Source organism: Palaemon carinicauda, chromosome 41 (assembly GCF_036898095.1).
Source record: "Palaemon carinicauda isolate YSFRI2023 chromosome 41, ASM3689809v2, whole genome shotgun sequence".
In the NCBI taxonomy this organism is placed as follows: Eukaryota; Metazoa; Arthropoda; class Malacostraca; order Decapoda; family Palaemonidae; genus Palaemon; species Palaemon carinicauda.
Genome location: NC_090765.1, coordinates 36,091,315 through 36,107,878, shown reverse-complemented (window position 1 = coordinate 36,107,878; position 16,564 = coordinate 36,091,315).

The following is a 16,564-nucleotide window of genomic DNA, read 5'->3' as shown; positions in this document are numbered from 1 at the left end:
GAGCCGCTGTCCCAAGATTATTGATGAAGTACTGACAGATTAAGCGAATTTGGGCAGTGAAGTACACGCACTGTTCTACGCAGCGGAAATGGAGAAGGTTATTAATGCTGATGAAAAACACTCCCCATTTTAGTATCCATGATATATTATATTGATCTGGAAATCCACAGGCTGTCCCAAGATTATTGATGAAGTACTGATAGATTAAGGGAATTCGGGCAAGGAAGTACACACACACTGTTCTACGCAGCGGAAATGGAGAAGGTTATTAATGCTTATCAAAACCACTCCTCATTTTTGTATCCATGATATATCATCTTGATCAGCAAATCTAAATGCAGTTTGTTTGATTAGCAAGACGTATTATTTACAACCTTTCCTTTCAATGCTATACTCAAATCAACATGGCAGCTGACTTTAATTTAGCATTGTTCCCTTACACTCAGGCACACTATTCTATCTTATTTCTCTTCCTCTTGTTATTTTGAAAGTTTTATAATTCATATATAAAAGATTTATTTCAATGTTATTATTCTTAAACATCACTTGCAGTTTATTTCCTCTCCTCAATGGGTTATTTTCCCTGTTGGAGCCCTTAGGCTTACAGCATCCGGCTTTTCCAACTACAGATGTAGCTTAGCAAATAATAATAATAATAATAATAATAATAATAATAATAATAATAATAATAATAATAATAATAATAATAATAATAATAATAATTATCATAGAAATTCCACAATCAAATAAATCCTCCTCCTAAAAAATTAGTGTCCTTGACTGAGTGATTCAATTTTCATTGCTCCTGTTTCATCAATAAACAAATGAAACTTAATTAAAAGTTAATGCTACAACGGACAATTAGCAGCCTGTTTAGGATTTCAGTTTAAAATTTTGTTTTGGGTAGTTTTTAAAATACCCTTTTTGATAGAATAGGATTTTTTCATTTTTTTTTTTTTTACAAAAAAAAGAAGTTTTAGGTAGTTTTTCTTAAAATATCCTTTATGGTAGAATGGGATATTTTTTTAATTTTATTCTTACCAAAAAAAAAAATTACTAATAAGGCTCCTAAGTATTGCTATTAACACTAACTATCCCTTTTGTACTTATAAAAAATCGTTTTACCTATAAGGCTTCCAACTATTGCTATCAACACCAAATATCACTTTTGTACTGAAGAAAAAACGTAGTTTAAAAATAATAAAACTCTCACCAAACACCATTTTAAGACGAAATTCAAACAACGCTTCCAGTGACTCATCAAAGCAAAAATTTCTCTCTCCCGGCAACTAGTTAAGCAATCTTTCATGCATGTTGAAGTCGACACTCATCGCCAACACCGTGCCAGAATTAAACAAACGTAATGGAATGAATACAAGCAAGATTAGAAACCTGTTTTGCCTGGCCAGAATAAAAAAAAAAAAAAAAAGGGAGAGGGCGAATGCAAGCAAGCATGGGATCTCATATCAAGGCATGGCCCTCGCCTTGCAAAAACAAGCGCTGGTATTTCAAACATTACAAAGTGTTGCATTTCACGATTTCGGTTACTAACGCCAAACTTCTTCTTTGCATCTTTTCCCACTTTTATATGGGGTCGATGTTTCTGGCCAGCGTTCTCCATCCACCTCTGTCCCACACTTCATCACCGGTTAATCCCTTTCTATCTACAGACCCAATAACAAGCGCTGGTATTTCAAACATTACAAAGTGTTGCATTTCACGATTTCGGTAACCAACGCCAAACTTCTTCTTTGCATCTTTTCCCACTTTTATACGGGGGCGATGTTTCTGGCCAGCGTTCTCCATCCACCTCTGTCCCACACTTCATCACCGGTTAATCCCTTTCTATCTACAGACCCAATATCAACCCTTATGTTCACTTGAGAAGGAGTTTGTACCTCTTCATCAAGGAATATAGCAAGCTAGAAGAACCTAAGCTTTTACCAACGGTAAACTAACGCCCCCTAATTCAAAATTCACGTTCGTCATAAGGTTAACAAACCAAAACGATGTTCAGTTTATCTGCAAACATTAAATCACTAGCATTTTTAAACAGCTTCCAAAAAAGTAATATCTTCTTGTTATGCTCATTTTTTAATATTTATTTTGCTTAGTGACACGACCAACGTAGATAGCACTGATTACTTCAAAGGCAAAGAGATAAATTTCAGAAGAATGCAATACCAATTATTGAAGTTTCAAGGTTATGATCATATAAAAACGAGATGATGAATCGCAAAATTAAAACAAAACATAAATTATTCTAATTATTATTATTATTATTGTTATTATTATCATTACTTTCTAAGCTACAACCCTAGTTGGAAAAGCAGGATGCTATAAACCCAGGGGCCCCTACTGGGAAAATAGCCCAGTGAAGAGAGGAAACAAGGAAAAATGAAATATTTTAAGACCAGTAACATTAAAATAAATATTTCCTACATAAACTATAAAAACTTTAACAAAACAAGAAGAGAAATTAGTTACAAAAGTGTGTGCAATTGTACCTTCAAGCAAGAAAACTCTACCCAAGACAGTGGAAGACCATGGTACAGAGGCTATGGCACTACCTAAGACTAGAGAACAATGGTTTGATTTTGGCGTGTCCTTCTCCTAAAAGTAGACAAAATGAGAAAAAAAAAAATATAAAGTGTTAATGCATCATAAATAACATTCATTTTTTTCCTCATAAAGCTATGAAGCAAATCTATGAACCTTATTCAAACAATATACTTAAGTTGCGAAAGACTAATACATTTAATTAAAAGTTTTCAAATAATTAAAACACAATGAAACATATACGAACATTATTCAAAACAATGTTTCAAACTTAATCAATTAAGTTTAAATGAAAACACATATTGTATACACACACAAACTAACACACATGCACGAGTGTCAGTGATAAAATTACTACACACAACACACACACACACACACACACACACACACACACACACACACATATATATATATATATATATATATATATATATATATATATATATATATATATATATATGTGTGTGTGTGTGTGTGTGTGTGTAGAATTTGTTTCAAAATTAAAATCTCAGACTAATACTTAATGAAAACAATTTGGAAAACGATAAAAACAGCGATCTAAAATTACACAAATTACAATCAACAACCACCACGACCCTCTCGCCAACAAACCGCCCCCCCCACCCCACCCCCAAAGTTCAAAACCCCTTCCATTCAAAACTAACATAAAAATAAAAAAATAAATTACAATAACCACCCTTGGAACTAAATAAATAAACACCAACAACAACGAATTCGCCAGAAACACTACGACCCTTGAGAAAAAAAAAAAAAAAAACTTTCCATTCAAAACTAACAGAAAACTAAAACTAAAAAGAAAACGGATTACAACAACAATTTTTTTAACTAAATAAATAAATATCTACAACAATGAATTCAAAATAAACCCCACGACCCTTTACCAAAAAAAAAAAAAAAAAAAAAAAATACCCTTCCATTCAAACTAACAGAAAAATTGAAAAAAATACAACACTTCTTCGAACTAAATAAAGTAAACATCAACAACAACGAATTCGACAGAATCCCTTCCTGTTTCATACTGATGCTAATCAGCATCCGTGTCCGACGGCAAGGTTGACAACTTCTCTCACTAACACACAGACACACACAAGCAACAGGTTTTTCCTTAGTAACTGGTTATTTCCTTATGAGAATTCAGCTCCGGAAACAATGAATGGCTTTTTATGGGCCCGAATTTAAATGATAAAAGTTCCCCCCCGAATAAAAGAGCTCAAACTGGTCCCGGGTTATTATTACGTAAGCCATTACATGAAAGCTGTAAACGTTGGTATTACAAAGAAGCCTGACTGGGTATAAATTAAGTGAAACCTCGAGGTTATATAACCAGTTATGTTACACACGAGAGAGAGAGAGAGAGAGAGAGAGAGAGAGAGAGAGAGAGAGAGAGATGGAATTTAGTATAATTCTTTCTTTTTTTAGAGTTTACCCCCTTCACAACATTATCTCTAACAAGCATCTCAAGATCAGCAATATCAAAATCTAAAATCAATTGCTAAAACAAACTCGGTGTAAAAAAAAATAAATACACGCAATTGTTGACATTATAAGGTTATTTTTTTTCTGGAATTGTTTATAAGAAGAAAAAATTAAACAGAAATGCGCTTTCAATAACCAAGCATTTGCATTGACTCGCGTTTACGTGTCATGGATCGGAATTTTGCAAGCATCGTTAAGTTAGAAGCATAATATAACCATAAACTTTGACTTTAGCACTCTTGTAAGTTTTCGGAATAAATAACCAGGTTCAATAACAAGACAAGCTCTTATGAAATTTAATGATGAAGGGTTCTTCCTCGAAGGGGGGGGGGGGGGGGGGGGGTTGGAGTATTACTAGGAGGATTAATAGGAGTATTACGTTCTGTAGTGTAGGTGTAAAATGGTCTTTGCATTATCCCTCCTGGCACTAGAGTTAAGTTGCACCCACTGTTTAGTTTTCTACCTCTCCCCTGTTCCCGCTGTCTATATCCAATCTTGCTGTCCAACCTCATAAATATTTACTTTATAATAACAATGAAGATGTTTCTCATACATGCACTTCCACACTGAATGAATTCCCCGACCCCAACACCCAGTCAAATACCCTAAATTCCATAAATTCAATCACAAAACCGATGGGTACAATTTTTCTTCTTTTTTATTGGTCACGTTTGCTATTACCAGATTCATCCCGGTTTTAAGGATATTTCGCGTTTAATTGGAAGGTTATAAAATTAATTGGTTAAAAATATATTCTGACATCCCTTATTTCCCTTTGGAAAAACACCGATGTTCTGAAATCTTTTCGCTACTTGAAATCGAAAATTTCTGAACTAGGAATTATTAGACTTTTGATACATGAATCTTAAATTTTCTTATTGTTCTTCATTTTGATTGATTAAATACCTAATCACTAAAGAACGCTTTGTAATTGAACAAGCAAAGATGATGGCTTCCGATCATTTATTTATAATTAATTACCGTTAAGAAAAGTCACTCAAGATTTCAACACTTTTCTAACAGACCTGTAATTCTAAGCAATAAAATATTTATAATAATAACAATGATAATGATGATAAAGAAACGTCTGTTTCTGCGGCAATATTACTGAATTCGAAGTATATTGACAGGTGAACGCCAGACTGGGATTCGAGTCCCACTCAAACTCGATAGTTTCTTTGGTCGCTGTAACCTCACCATCCATATGAGCTACGGATGGGGGTTTGGGGGAGCCTATGTCTATATGCTGAGTCATCTGCAGCCATTGCATGGCCCTCCTTGGTCCTAGCTTGGGTTGAGAGGGGTTTGGGCGCTGATCATATGTATATATGGTCAGTCTCTAGGGCACTGTTCTGCTTGATAGGGCAATGTCACTGTCCCTTTCCTCTGCCATTCGTGAGCGGCCTTTAAACCTTTAAAAGCGAATGGGTTAACTAATTACTGTACATCACTTTCTGGTACTTTTGCTTTCCCATCTTGGTTCAATGTATTCATGATTAAAGAACAGAAAAAAATAATATGTATATTATGATGAATAATAAAACGCCTACGCACTGAATGTAAAACTATTACTGACAAAATATTTCAGAGAGGAATAATTAAAAGATTTAAAATCACAAAGATAAAAATCAATGAGCGAGAAATTATTAACTCCATGTTATTTGAGTAAAAAAAGTGGGAACACAATATAAAAGAAGAATGTTAAAATATAGAATCACGAACTAGAACTTACAAGACAAGGAAATAATTTGCAATAAAATCTCTTATCAGAGATTTTTCATAATTGGTTAAAAGAGAACGATATTCTAATAAAGATAAATAACATGCAGTCGAGAGAGAGAGGAGAGGAGAGAGAGAGAGAGAGAGAGAGAGAGAGAGAGAGAGAGAGAGAGAGAGAGAGAGAGAGAGAGAGAGAATAAAACATATATTAGTCATTCCGAACTGCTAAAAATCAATTGGAATAAGTGATTTTCATGTTACAATAGCCGATGAGGAAATTACATTTTTTTTGGCTTACACATATTTTACTTTATCATTAAGAATCTTTATTTTACTTTATCATATAGAAACTTCCTTTTACTTTATCATATTGAAACTTCATATTGAAATTTCCTTTTACTTCATCATACTGAAACTACAACTTACTTTAACATATTGAACCTTCGTTTTACTTCATCATACTGAAACTTTAATTTTCTTCATCATATTGAAACTTCATTCTACTTCATCATACTGAAACTTCTTTTTGTTTTATCATGTTGAAACTTAATTTTACTTCATCATATAAAAACTTCAGTTTACTTTATCATATTGAAACTTCATTTTACTTTATCATATCGATACATTATTTTATAGTCGCACCCAGACTATTTCACACTAGCAGCAACTTTAGTGTATCCGAAACAAGACACGTAACACTGTTATGTTACGTCATAATTTATTATTAGAAACAACAAATAACTAGTTAGATCTCTGAAAATGCATTCTGATGTATACATCGTACACGATACAGTACCATACCACAATAGTCAATCCTTTTTAGTGAGGCAGAATTGCACCAACAGGGCAGGGGTGCCCTTTTAGCTCGGAAGAGTTTCCTAATAGCTGATTGGTCGGACAAAAATACTTCCGACCAATCAGCTATTAGGAAACTTTTCCGAGCTAAAAGGGCACCCCTGTGAGTCAGTGCAATTCTGCCTCACTTAAAAGAATTGACTATGGGATAGCAAGTCAACTTAAATGATTAATAGAAGACATTGAGGGCAAATCATAAATCCACCGGTAAATAAGAGTATATTAATTTATGAAATTAAGAAAATACCAAAAAATAGGGTAAAAACATAGAAAGAAAACTGCAATAATTAAAAAAAAAGAAAAAAGAAAATGGAAAAAAAAATCAAGGTAATAAAACAAGCAACCAATCTGCAGACAACAAAAAGTTTCTATTAAAACCAACAATTATTGGGAAACCGACTTGACCACATCTATTTCACGCCGAGCAAATCAAAACAGTAATGCAGCTTAATCATAACAAAAACAAGTAAAAACAAACCTGAAATCGTATGTTTGAAAACGAAATGGCGTAATAATTAAAGTTTACGATGAAAACGGCTGTAACAGACAACAAATCATTTGGGAAATTTCCGAGGTGAATTACCAACTGATCGAGATAAAAAAAAAAAAGAAAAAAAAAAGAAAAATTTGTACTTACTTGTCCTTCGTAACACGGATCTCCTCCATACCCCATCTGAAAAATAATCAAGGACAAGATTAACTTAATTCCTGATAATATTGATAATGTTTTAATTGTTCATTACTAATATCGTTTATCTATTCCCTTTCCTCACTGGGCTATTTTTCCCCATTGGAGCCCTTGAGCTTAAAGCATCTTGCTTTTCCAACTAGGGTTGTAGCTTAGCTAGTAATAATAATAATAAATAATACAGAACTGTTAAAAAACTAACTGAGATATCATTATAAGTTTCTCAATCGTTCATTTCTTACGTGAATGTAATCCATTGATAAATCTAAATACATTAAGATTACTAAGGTATAAAAAGTGAAAAAAGTCGTCACATACAAGATAATGGTCATCTCATAAAACGTGTATTCCCCTGTTCCGGAATCCACCGAGTAAAAAAAGGTCATATAAACAGAATTTAATCACGCGGACACCTCCCCACCCCCCACGTCCTACCCATTCCGTTATACCCTATCAGACGGACGTCACTTGACTGCATTGTATTGCATCCGCATACCGAGCTCAATTTCATGTGGTGCAGCCGTAAAAACACTGTACACTGTTAAAGAAGTATTGCCATATGATTTATTATTATGCCCAATAATATTTTTTTTTTTTTTTTGAGGACCATTTAAGCGGATTTCAACTTATTTATGGAAATATAAAAAACGAGGGTGTTCAAAATCACGAGAAAAACGCCTTTGAAAATTGGCAGATTTCAAAAAGTTTTGTAGTCTTTGCAAGTACCCTTTTTAATGAAGAAAGAAAAAACTTTTTTTAGGATACAATGATTAAAGTAAATAATAATAGCAATTTAAGCGCTTGAGATCCTTATTATTGTGAACGCCTCAAATATAGTATAGGATTTGGGGAGAGAAGAAAAGACATTGGTTAAACTAGGAAAATAAAACAGTATGATGTTCACGATAAAGGAGGTATATCATTATTATCATTAATAGGTAGTTAAACCAGACTACTGAGTCAGGACATATACTTTGCATAGGACTGGCCGGGAGGATTTATTTCTACTGTTGTTGGTTGTGTCCACCTATGTGGTAACGTACCTGACTAGTGACTGGTGATTGCTAGACTGTGGTTCGAGACCCAGCTCAATCTCGTTAGTTCCTTTGGTCGCTCTCACTTCACCATCCTTGTGAGCTAAGGATGTTGGGGTGGGGGGGGGGGGAGCCTATAGGCCTATCTGCTGAGTCATCAGCAGCCATTGCTTGCCCTTCTTTGGTACTAGCTTTGGTGGAGGGGAGACTTGGGCGCTGATCATATGTATATATGGTCAGTCCCTAGGGCATTGTCCTGCTTGATATGGCATTGGCACTGTTCCTTGCCTCTGCCAATAATGAGTGGCCTTTAAACCTTTAAATGCTTTTTTTCTTATTATTTCTTTTTATTCCTAAAAAATTAGTAACTGCATAGGTTAAAAATTTGAGACAGATTCTGACAAAATTGGTCCTTTGTTTGAGCAAAAGGAAGTGACAATAAAGTTGTGGAGATTTTATAACAGCCATTCGAAAAAGGGGAGAGGTATTATTAAGAACAAGTGAATTTGACCCACTCACTTGTCTCCCTTCTCAGACCAGGGAAATTAACGCTAATCTCAGCTAATAAATTAAGTCGCTGACGTCCTAATTTTCCTGACAAAAATACGTACCATGAATATTTGAACTTTATATTGATTGACAGCTTGCTGCATCATAAAAGTACATAATTTCTTACAGTAAGAAGAAAAAACAAACCTGGCAACTAAACGAATAAAATGTATTGCGGAAGACAATTGATTAATAATGGCATTCTTCAACTAAAAGGAAAACTAAAGAAAAATAACTCGAGAGTCTGGGTACAAAATCTGGACTCTTCAAGGATATCAACAACAATGAAAGGTACATTTCTGAATCCCACTACGGACGTGTGTGCACTTTCCAATAGTAACAAATCCTTTAGATTAAATTTATTTTCAAGGTGTAGTGAATAATAATAATAATAATAATAATAATAATAATAATAATAATAATAATAATAATAATAATCTAACAGTTTATTCGTGGGCTAACATTTAAATAAAACACACTTACATTATATATATATATATATATATATATATATATATATATATATATATATATATATATATATATATATATGCATGTCTATGTGTATGAGTACAAATATAATAAATCATCACTTCCCTATATTTCGTTAGCATTACATTCGAGATCCGTTCTGGCACTATATCCCAACAAAGGATTTCAATTAGCTTATAATGTGGAGCCTGGAAACCATCGAAGTATTCAAAATAGATTATCTAGAATTCTGAAATGAAAGCCAACGTGACAATTATTTACCAATATATATATATATATATATATATATATATTCAGGAAAGCCAAACAAATGATAACGTAAGGAAGGGAGATTTGTTTTCTGAAAACATTGCATTTATAATAAATAACTTCTAAACAGCTTCTGAAGAGTAAATAAAACCATTTATAACAAATAAAGAAAAGAAAATAAACAATTTTACGAAAAAACATCTGCATTTCTTAAAAGACATCCTTAAATATTTGTAAATTCAAATACAAGAACCAGAAGCTTCAACAAAACTGCAACATTGTACTAACACCACCAAAACCAGTCAATCCTTCAAGTCCACCAGAAGCTATGAATCACCAACAATAATTTTGTGTCTGTGGATTTGTTTGTGCGTTTGAAGAGGGATGATTGAAGGGGGAGCGGGAGGAGGAGTAGGAGGGAGAGTGGGAAGAGAGCAATTTGCGACTGGAAGAATCGCGTGGGAAAAACACGGAAACACACAGGGACCATGCAAACGACTATGACCTTGAGGAACACCTTCGACAGCTAGCATTCTGTTTGGGATGGCCATCATACTATGTTACAAAGACAGCGGACATTACACTCACGCCAGCCCTTTTAAACTCTTCTCTCTCTCTCTCTCTCTCTCTCTCTCTCTCTCTCCCTCTCTCTCTCTGGATACATATTTATATACGCAAGTGTGTGGGAGAGAAAATAATTCGTAGTCCCAAGAAACTGAGACGTTTACTTTGTCACGACAATACGACTGATTTACGTCTGTCTGTCTTTTTTTTTTCTTTTGGCGTGCTTTAAGAAAATTTATCTCTTAAGTTATCTTAATTGCTATGAAATCTTACACAGTAAATAAGTAAATTCAATGCATATTAGCGTGAATTGATTGTATATCAAAGTACATATATTTTGATAATGTTAAATGTAACCACACATATCAGTAATCTCTTCCTATGCATTGTATAATCAAATATGAAAGAAAACACCAGAGAGAGAGAGAGAGAGAGAGAGAGAGAGAGAGAATCTTTGTTCCTCAACAGCAAAGCCAAAACATTCCTGTTGTTAAAACATTATTTGGAAGAGCAACTTCAAACAGAGGAAGCAACAATTTACACGCAGCTTAGAGGAAGTTATTGACATCGTGTGCGTGTGCATGTCTCAATGAATGCTTGCGAACGCGCGCATGATTCTATGAGTAAGCACACGTGGGTAAGTAGGACTGAAGCGGAGGGAAAGTATTGCGTGTAACAGAATGAACAGAAGCTCTAAAACAATGATGATCTATTCAATGAATCAGGATTTGAAGAGAGAGAGAGAGAGAGAGAGAGAGAGAGAGAGAGAGAGAGAGAGGTACTTGAACTTCTATTTACCTTCTTATGATCAATGCAACTGCCCTCGCTCTTACGATAATAGAGTTAATCGGAATACAAGCTGCTTCTGAGAGGTTACACTCATCGGACAGCCATTTACCGACGCCGCGCTGACAGGTGAAAACACAAGAGGGCCTTTTGTAACGCAACGTCTCTTGTTTTCATTCTGTTTATCCAACAGGTAACAACTCACTGTTCAAGGGAAGGGCTTTCTTGTTTATTAAAGGTGAAAGGTGTAACGGGGAAAACACACTCAATAGGCAAGGGATATCTTCTCGGTATCTCCCGTGTTGGTATTGAGGGGCTAAGAAAAACAAACCCCTTTTACCCATGTTCTCCGGCCCATTCAAACACCAGTAGTCGCCTTATAATGAGAACAGTCTATGATCAGGAGTGATAAATTAAAACATAAAGAGGGATGCGAGGGTTAAGCTACTAGTCATCATAAAAGTCATACATTATTTTGATTTTAACATAAATAAAAATATTTCGACTTTCTGCGTGACCTTGCCAAGGACAAATTAAATTATATAATTTCGTTGTCCTTGAATGTTTTAGAGAATTCAATTTTCATTTTCTAAATCGCTAAAAGGAATCAGTATTTACCGCAGCAATGCTAATAAGCTAATTTATCACGCGAAGCGTTACACTAGACCTATTTTCACGAGATATTTCTCATATTCCTGCCAGACTTTGTTTTGGTTCGACAACTCCGACTTTGAACTGCATCGTAATTACCATTCAGTACTTAACGTCAAGGGCTTTGAAAGGTACAGTTGGATACAGGAATTCTGGGTACATCTTGCTCCTAGAAATGCACCATGTCACACTCTTACTGAGTGGCGAGTAACCAAACAGCCAGTGCAGAGTTGGTGGGTGGGGCTACAAACAAGATCTCGCCGTGCAGTTAAGATTGTAACGGGGTGCACCTCCTCACAGCAAGGTATACCAGGAATTCCTGTGTCCAGCTGTACTTCAATATGAGTGAAGCAGACAATTTTCTAAAAGTGATAGTTATAGGTGAGTCTTAATGTACAAAACGAGTAGTTGATAACTTTTTAACCCTTTCTGTCTAAGTATTTCTTTTCCCCGAAAGAATAGTTTTACTGGGGTCCAAAACAATCACTAAAAAGTTCCTGAAGATATATGGCTTTATCTTATGCGCCAGTGGGTTTTTGCAAAAGTGATTACACAGTGGAGTGGGGTGATGGACTACACCTAGATTTAGGAGTAAATAGGTTGATGGAGTTATTACGCTCTCGTGAGAGGCGTCAACATTCTGCCACATAATTAAATATAAATGACCAAAAAAATACTTCTTCGAGTTTCCTAGTAATAAATATCTATCTACTAAGAGAGAGAGAGAGAGAGAGAGAGAGAGAGAGAGACGATGGGAGGAGGGTGGTGATGATGGGAGATTCCATCTTAGTGTTCCTACTAAGAGAGAGAGAGAGAGAGAGAGAGAGAGAGAGAGACGATGGGAGGAGGGTGGTGATGATGGGAGATTCCATCTTAGTGTTCCTACTAAGAGAGAGAGAGAGAGAGAGAGAGAGAGAGGGTGATGGTGGGAGATTCCATCTTAGCGTCACACTCCCTCTCACACTCTCTCTCTTTCTCTATTTTTTTCCTCCTCCTCCTCCTCCTCCTCCTCCTCTGGGTCATCATCATCAATGAGAGAGAGAGAGAGAGAGAGAGAGAGAGAGAGAGAGAAAGTTTTGCAATGACCCTGAGTCTTTTACAACAACTCACACACCACAACCTTGAATATAAGTTGACGTGAGAAAATAAGTAGGTACCTTTTAAAAATTAATTACCAAATACTAAACTGACATTAAACAACATGTAACCTTTGCTCATTTTCACCTATACATCCATTCATCCACTGATTACCTGACCTTTAAGCAATCTGGTGGATAATGGTCCTCTTTCCAAAGGATCTGGAGGATTGATAGAGACTTAAAAATAAAGGAAGGTGCATTGTCGAATTCAACTTTAATAGCACTGGCAAACCGGGGTTTGGTAGTGGAAATTCTTCCCAAACCTTTCGAATTCAATTTAGATTTAGCCTTTTTTCAAGCCTTGATTCAGCTCAACGAAAATCTGAATAGCCACTCTATGGTATGTTCAAATATCAGAGAAACGTATTATTATTATTATTATTATTATTATTATTATTATTATTATTATTATTATTATTATTACACAATAAGTAAGATCTGAGAGAGAGAGGAAAAGAAGAGAAATGGACAAGGTGCTTTGCGGCATAAGATTCTCTTCAAAATCTGAGCATCAACGACCATAACATGGCATGGAAAAACAATTACCATATTGGCAATTAATGGATTAAACTCGGTAAAAAAAATTGGCAATAAATGAGGGGAAAAGAAATCCATGAATTAAGTTGAAAACATATTTTGCATACGGGTTAAGGTGGCCGATGTGGTAACATCCCTGACTGTTGAACGCCAGATTGGGGTTCCAGTCCCGCCCAAACTCGTTAGTTCCTTTGGTCGCTGCAATCTCACCATCTTTGCGCAGATGAGATTTGAATAAATGTAAGAATTAGAGTAAAATTGAGAGAGAGAGAGAGAGAGAGAGAGAGAGAGAGAGAGAGAGAGAGAATAAGAACAGGAAGAAATAATGATTAGGAATAATTATAGGAGGCAGAAGAAAGAGAAGTTTGTGGTTGAAGCGGGTTCTCGTTGATGCTCACTCATGTGTGGCCACACTCACCACTGACGCCTCCTATACCACCTCCTACACACAGGGATACACACACATACATATACACATAAATACACACACACACACACACACGAGTCTTCTGGGAAAAATGCATTCGGCAATTTCTCATGATTTTCCCTACCAATATTTTTCGTAACGGGTTAAATAACCTGATACATTTACAAATTAATACACGTTCGAATAATGTACATAAATAACCTGATACTTTTCCAAATAAATACACATTCGAATAATGTGCATAAATTACCTGATACATTTACTAATAAATACACGTTCGAATAATGTACATAAATAACCTGATACTTTTACAAATAAATACACGTTCGAATGATGTACATAAATAACAAGATCCTTCTCCAAATAAATACACGTTCGAATAATTTACATAAATAACCTGATACATTTAAAAATAAATACACGTTCGAATAATGTGCATAAATAACCTGATACTTTTAAAAATAAATACACGTTCGAATAATGTACATAAATAACCTGATACTTTTCCAAATAAATACACATTCGAATAATGTGCATAAATAACCTGATACTTTTACAAATAAATACACGTTCGAATAATGTACATAAATAACCTGATACTTTTACAAATAAATACACGTTCGAATGATGTACATAAATAACAAGATCCTTTTCCAAATAAATACACGTTCGAATAATTTACATAAATAACCTGATACATTTAAAAATAAATACACGTTCGAATAATGTGCACAAATAACCTGATACTTTTAAAAATAAATACACGTTCGAATAATGTGCATAAATAACCTGATACTTTTAAAAATAAATACACGTTCGAATAATGTACATAAATAACATCATACTTTTAAGATAAATACACGTTCGATTAATGTGCATAAATAAACTGATACATTTACAAATAAATACACGGTCGAATAATGTACATAAATAGCAGGATACTTTTACAAATAAATACACGTTCGAATAACGAGCATAAATAACATGATACTTTTAAAAAATAAATACACGTTCGAGTTAATGTGCATAAATAACCTGATACATTTACAAATAAATACACGGTCGAATAATGTACATATATAACCTGATACTTTTACAAATAACTACACGGTCGAATAACGAGCATAAATAACATGATACTTTTACAAATAAATACACGTTTGAATAATGTACATAAATAACCTGATCCATTTACAAATAAATACACGTTCGAATAATGTACATAAATAACCTCATACTTTTAAGATAAATACACGTTCGAATAATGTGTATAAATAACCTGATCCATTTACAAATGAATACACGATCAAATAATATACATCGGTCATAATTTTAAGAGTAATCTATTATTCTAGTGACAGCATATGTACCTTCACAAATACCTGTGTTAAACCTGATGAGGTAATCATATGCATGGATATACGCAAAGTGCAAAATAACTATTTTATACTTCAAAATGATATAGAAGAGTAAATCAACATCAAACACTACATGAGACCCTTTAAATCATTAAAATTACGAATAGACATTAACAAGATAATACCTATAATGATAAAAGAATAAACATAAATAAAATGAGAATATCAGGAAAATACCTATAATAATAAAGGATCAGAGAAATAAAAAAAAAGTAAAATGAGTATATATATCAAGAAAATGCCTAAAATAATAAAGGATCAACGAACTAAAAACCAGTAAAAAAAGTTTATCAGGAAAATACCTATAATAATAAAATAAACAAAATAACATAAGAACAAAAAGAGATAAAAAAAAAACAAGTAAAAAAAGAGTATATCAAGAAAATACCTATAATAAAAAAATAAACAAAATAACATAAGAACAAAAAGAGATAAAAAAAACAAGTAAAAAAAGAGTATATCAAGAAAATACCTATAATAATAAAATAAACAAAATAACATAAGAACAAAAATAATAAAAAAAAACAAAAAACAAGTAAAAAAAGAGTATATCAAGAAAATACCTATAATAAAAAAATAAAAAAAATAACATAAGAACAAAAAGAGATAAAAAAACAAGTAAAAAAAGAGTATATCAAGAAAATACCTATAATAAAATAAACAAAATAACATAAGAACAAAAATAATAAAAAAAAAAAACAAGTAAAAAAGAGTATATCAAGAAAATGCCTATAATAAAAAAATAAACAAAATAACATAAGAACAAAAAGAGATAAAAAAAAAACAAGTAAAAAAAGAGTATATCAAGAAAATACCTATAATAAAAAAATAAACAAAATAACCTAGGAACAAAAAGAGATAAAAAAAACAAGTAAAAAAAGAGAATATCAAGAAAATACCTATATATAATAATAAAATAAAAAAAAATAACATAAGAACAAAAAGAAATAAAAAAACAAGTAATAACGAGTATATCCAAAAATACATATAACAATAAAATAAACAAAATAACATAAGAACAAAAAGAAATAAAAAAAAACAAGTAATAATGAGTATATCAAGAAAATACTTATAATAATAAAACAAACAAAATAACATAAGAACAAAAAAAAATAAGTAAAAAGGAGTAAGAAAAAATAACATCGCGTTGCAAGCAGTCTCGCACGAAACCGCGTCCAAATGCCAACAGCCCGACGACAACAAACCCATGTGCGGTGTCTCCGTATCCGGTTATCACTTCGAGGAGTCGCCGGAGGTAAAGAGAGGAGAGTTGGGGGGAAACACATTCCGTTTACGAGGAAAGCACAGGAAATGAAGCGAAAGTGGAAATCATAAAAGATGGAATTAGAAATTATGGGATGATATTAAAGAATATCAAGAATATATTTAAAATTGTG